Here is a 6,000-nt window from a genome sequence, read left to right as displayed (position 1 = left end):
GGTTACCAGTGGGGAGAGGGAAGGGGAAAGGGGCAAGATGTGGATAAGGGATTAAAAGATACTACTATGTATAAAATAAGCTACAAATTGTATGGCACAGGGAATATAGCCAATATTTTTTAATACCTACAAATGGAGTATAGTCTTTAAAAATTGTGAATTAATATGTTGTACACCTGAAACTTACATACTGTTGTAAATCAGCTAAACCTCAATAAAAAAATAAATCAGATAAGTGTTTGCCAGAGGGTATGGAGCAGTGGGAACAGGCATGAATAAACTTTCGGAGGTGATGGATATGTTCTTTATCTCGATTATCTTGATTTCACAGATGTGCATGTATATAATTATATATATTCACACATATGTGTGTATATATATGTGTGTGTATGTGTATATAAACTCATTACACACTTTTTTCTTTTGTTCTACATTGCACACTTTAAATAATTTTAGTTAACATCTTACCTCAATTAAACAGAATTATGAGGCTTTCAAATAAAAGATAAAGGATGATGATGGCCTAAAACAGAGTATGAGAACGTAGACACATTTAACTGTAATCAACTTGCTCAGAATCACAGCTGAAAAGTGATAGAGCTTGAATTTAAACCTGAGTGACTGACTCCAAAATTTCGTGCCCTCAGTCAATACGCTTATACTTCGAATGACCCCCCCCCCCCATATTCTTGGTTTGGACAACTGAGTAGAGAGCTGTGACCTTCACCGAAACACAAGGAGGAGAAGCAGATTCGGGAGAGGAGATATGTTTATATTCCCCATAGCACCAAGTATGGTAGCTTATATAGTCAATTACTGAGAGGAGATGCAAGCTGAAGTTTTTAGGTGACAATGATAATGAAATATTTAGTGTGATATTTTCTTAGTTCATGAGCTATTGCCTATTGTCAAAAAGCTGGAAAGGAATTTAATATTTTCTAGTCCAGTAAGCTAACCAAATGAATTATTTCTCAACGTCTTTGAAGCGATCACTCCTGACTACCTTCACTGATGGGAATTAACCTAACTCAGACAATTATTGCACTTTTGAATAAACCTTATTATTAACAAGTTATTTCTTCCGAACTGAAATCTGTCTCCATGTTGGACTGATTTGTGTCGAAGTCTTTACTCCCAGTACTTCAGAATGTGACTGTATTTGGAAATAGAGTGATTGCAGATACAATTAGTCGGTGAGATCCTACTGGCATAGAGTGGACCTTAATCCAACATGAGTGGTGGTGTTCTACGATTGGAGAAGACCCAGAGACACACACGGGGAGAACACCAAGGATTGCCGGGAACCACCAGAAGGTGGAAGAGGCAGGGAAGGAGTCTTCCCTAGGGCCTGTGAAGAGAGCATGATCCTGCTGACAGCTGACGTTGGACTTGTAGCTCCAAAACTGTGACAGAATAAACACCATCCAGTTTGTGGTTATTTGTTACAGCAGCCCTAAGAAACTAATACACACTGCTCACCTCTTTTTTCTAGTTCTGCCATCTGGAGACACATAGACTTAATCCTAGTTCCTTCTCCAGATGTTTCCAAATGTTTTGAGAACATATTTCTCTTTCAGGAAAACATCTCCCCCACTGGTATTTTACATGACACATTTTCATATCCTTTCGTCATTCTTTTGTAGGGTCAAGATTTTCAAGGATGCTTTAAAGTGTGGTAACCAGAATTGATCTTACTCCTTCAAATACTCTGATAGAGAGAATGGAATTTACTCTCTGGTTTAGGTCAGAGAAGTTTAAGCTGTTTCTCACAGCTCTAGGAATTCCTTGGAGGTACCTCAGGGACACACTTGAATATATTTCATATTGATGTTCTGCATATGTTTGTGTTAGGAGAAAGGGTTTGCTGTTTAGAACAAATTTGAAAAACGCTGGTTTAGACACTGCTTTTAGTAACACCTGTGATTGAATTCACTTTTTTGGGCAGCCACATCACACATGATTTTGATTGGTAAAGCTATGTTTTTCATTTTGCTTATATCTGTATAGGTTTTTTTTTAAATTATTATTATTGTTTGGTCCCAAGTAAAGTATGTTACTTATTTGTGTAAGGCTTCATCTTGTTTAGTCCTGCCATTCTACTGAGCCTTGTGTTTTTTGTTTTCTTTTTCCATCTTGCAACATACTCTCTGCCTCCTTTTCGGTATCACCTTGAAGCATTTGTTCTACCTCTTTTGATGTTTAAAACAAGCAAAGGACAGCAGTTTACAGAATCCTATTTAGTATCTGTAGCTCAGTGTATTCTTTAAACTATCTAATACTTTTCTGTCACACATTAAACTATCACCACTCAGGCCATATTTCTCTCTAGCTTTATCAAAGAAAGGAGATGCCGGTTTTCTGGGGCAACTTGTTTTTGGTGGGTTTATGCTGGTTCAAAATGATCAGTCCTTTGGTTTCTATTTGAATTACTAAATTCTACATATTGCCAGGCAATTTCTGATCTATTGAAATGTACACATTCCACTCTAAAAAATGTATCTTGAGTAACCAAAAGGTGAGTGTGTCACCATGGGGGTGCACTGCTCCCATCTCCCTTTGTGCGATAACTTGCTGGTCAGGTGCAAGCAGTGCAGTTAGCTGGTGTCCACCAACTGTAGCCTTTCAGGGATAATCTGCCTCTGTTTTTAGAGCCAGTCACCCTTTTCCCAAGCATCCCCCAGCCAGTAACTGAGCATGTGGTGGCCTGGCCCCTTCAGCTCAAAGTGGGACTTCTCTAATAAGTAATCCTTGCTCTAGGTCTTCCCATTAGGGTGGTGAGACTTTGTCAGGTCTGCCTCTCTGCATCTCGTGCTCTCCCTACCCAAATCTGCTTCCTGCTCTCTTTCCCTTCCCAGGTTTCAGATCTGCATTTGGCTTGGTTTTCCCAGCCCCATCCGTCTTTATCTTTCAAGCACTACACAACCCCCTCCCCTCAACAAACCTCTCACACCCCTAACTCAGTGTCTGCTTCCCGCACAACCCGAATCAACAGAGTTGGCACTGGGTGTTGTCAAGAAGATGATAAGATGGAGTTTTGCGACCCAGTCACTCACTCGCCCTGACAATGAGGTGGTGACTTGGAAGAATGTTCCATTGGAGGAGACTGCCTTGGACAGTGCAATGGTTCAAGCCTTTGGAAAATATGAGAGAACAATGAATATAAGGACGATGGAATTGGCTGGTCGTTACTAGATTGTGTTGACCTCTGTCTTGGTCAGTTTGGGCTGCCATAACAAAATCCCATAGATGAGTGGATGAAACAACAGAAATTAGTTTCTCACAGTGTTGGAGGCTGGGAACTCTAAGATCAAGGTGTTGGCAAAGTGGATTTCATTCTGAAGCCTCTTCTGGTAGGCAGCTGCCGTCCTCTGCTCACAGGATCTCGTCTTCATGAGCTCACAGAGAGACAGAGAGAGAGAGCTCTCTACCCTCTTAGCAATGTTCTATATATTTTAATATATATTATATATAATTATTGAATATATATAATATATTCAATATAATATATATATTATATATATAATATATTCAATATTATATATATATAGATAGATAGATAGATAGATAGATATTTCTTTTTTTTGGCTGAGCCACACAGCCTACGGGATCTCAGTTCCCCGACCAGGGATTGAACCTGGGCCATGGCAGTGAAAACCCAGAATCCTAATCACTAGGCCACCAGGGAACTCCCTATAATATGGTATTATTAACAGTAATCATGCTGTACATTAGACCCCCAGAACTTATTCATCTTACTGGAAGTTTGCACTCTTTGACTAAAATCTCCCCATTTCCCCTACCTCCAGCCCCTAGTAACCACCAACATTCTGCTCTCTGTTTCTATGAGTTCAGCTTTTTTATATTCTACATTTGAGTGATATCATATCATACAGTATTTGTTTTTTTCTGTCTGACATTTCATTTAGCATAATGCCCTCAAGGTCCATCCCTGTTGAAGCAAATGGCAAGATTTCCTTTTTTGTTTTGGGTGGAAAAGATTCCGTTATATATATATATATATATATATATATATATATATACACACACATATATCACAATTTCTTTGTCCATTCATCTATAGAGGGACATTTATGTTGTTTCCACGTCTTGGTGATTGTGAATAATGCTACAGTGATCATGGGAGTGCAGATATCTCCTTGAGATCCTGATTTAATTTCCTTTGGATATATACCCAGAAGTGGAATTGTTGGATCATGTGGTAGTTCTATTTTTTATCTTATTTTTTAAATAAATTTATTTATTTTTTATTTATTTATTTTTTGCTGCGCTGGGTCTTTGTTGCTGCACGCGGTCTTTCTCTAGTTGCGGTGAGCGGGGGCTACTCTCCGTTGCAGTGCGTGGGCTTCTCATTGCAGTGGCTTTTCGTTGCAGAGCATAGGTTCTAGGCGTGCAGGCTTCAGTAGTTGTGGCACACAGCCTTAGTAGTTGTGGCACACAGGCTTAGTTGCTCCGCGGCATGTGGGATCTTCCTGGACCAGGGCTCGAACCTGTGTCCCCTGCATTGGCAGGCAGATTCTTAACCACTGTGCCACCAGGGAAGCCCCTTCTTGAGGATTTTTATATCTGTATTTATCAGTGATGTTGGCCTGTAGCTTTATATCTTGTAGTGTCCTTATCTGGCTTTAGTATCAGGGTAATGCCGGCCCCATAAAATTGAGTTTGGGAGTATTCCCTCTTCAATTTTTGGAAGAGTTTGAGAGGATCAGCATTAATTCTTCTTTAAATATTTAGTAGAATTCACCAAAGAAACCATTTGGTCCCAGGTTTTTTTTTTTTTTTTGGTTGGGAGACTTTGGTTACTGAACCAATCTCCTTACTCATTATTGATCTGCTCAGATTTTCTATTCCTTCATGATTCAAGTCTTGGCAGGTTATATGTTTCTAGGAATTTAACCATTTCTCCTAGTTTATTCAATTTGTTGGCATATTATTCTTAATAATACCCTACCCATATCTTGCCCCTCCCCCTCCCTCTCTCCTTTAGTTTGTTCTCTTTATCTGTAAGTCTGCTACTTATTTTGTTATATTCACTAGTTTATTATTTAGATTCCTCATAAGTGATAGCATACAGTATTTGCCTTTCTCTGACTTATCTCACTAAGCATAATACCCCCCAAATTCATCCATGTTGTTGCAAATGGCAAAATTTCATTCTTTTTTATGATTGAGTAGTATTCCATTTTGTGTGTGTGTGTGTGTGTGTGTGTGTGACATCTTCTTTATCCATCCGTGTATGGACACTTAGTCTGCTTCCATATCTTGGCTATTGTAAATAATGCTGCTGTGAACATTGGGGTGCATGTATCTTTTCTAATTAGAGATATATACCCAGGAGTGGAATTTCTGGGTCATATGGTTGTTCTATTTTCAGCTTTTTGAGGACGCTCCATACTGTTTTCCACAGTAGCTGCCCCAATTGACATTTCCACCACCAGTGTACATGGACTCCCTTCTGTCTACATCCTAAGGAGTCTTAATTATTGTAGTAACGGTCTAGATTTGCAGCTGAAGGGGCTTGAACTTCAGAGAATTCTGGAGATGGTTAGAACATAGAGCCCCAAAGGAGTAAAACAGAAGCAACCAATGAGAATATTGCTCATTATATATCATTAAATGAAAGCGAGAGTAAACCTAATGTACAGCGTAGTGACTATAGTTAAAAATAATGTATTATGTACTTGAAATTTGCTAAGTGTAAATCTCAAGTGTCTCTCACACACACACACAGACACACACACATACAAATGGTAACTATGGGAGGTTATAGATATGTTAATTAGTTTGGTTGTGGTAATCATTTCACAGTGTATACATATCAATGTATCAGAACATCACATTGTACACCTTAAATATATAACATTTTATTTGTCATAAATAAATGCAAGAATGGGTGAACAGGAGGCTGAGCTTGATAGAATGTGGTCAGCTCGATAAAATTACATGACTTGCCATGTTTTCAGACAAGAAACACTATTTAGA

Source organism: Tursiops truncatus, chromosome 17 (genome assembly GCF_011762595.2).
Source record: "Tursiops truncatus isolate mTurTru1 chromosome 17, mTurTru1.mat.Y, whole genome shotgun sequence".
In the NCBI taxonomy this organism is placed as follows: domain Eukaryota; kingdom Metazoa; phylum Chordata; class Mammalia; order Artiodactyla; family Delphinidae; genus Tursiops; species Tursiops truncatus.
The sequence above is the reverse complement of the archived record's forward strand: the minus strand, read 5'-3'. Positions refer to the sequence as shown.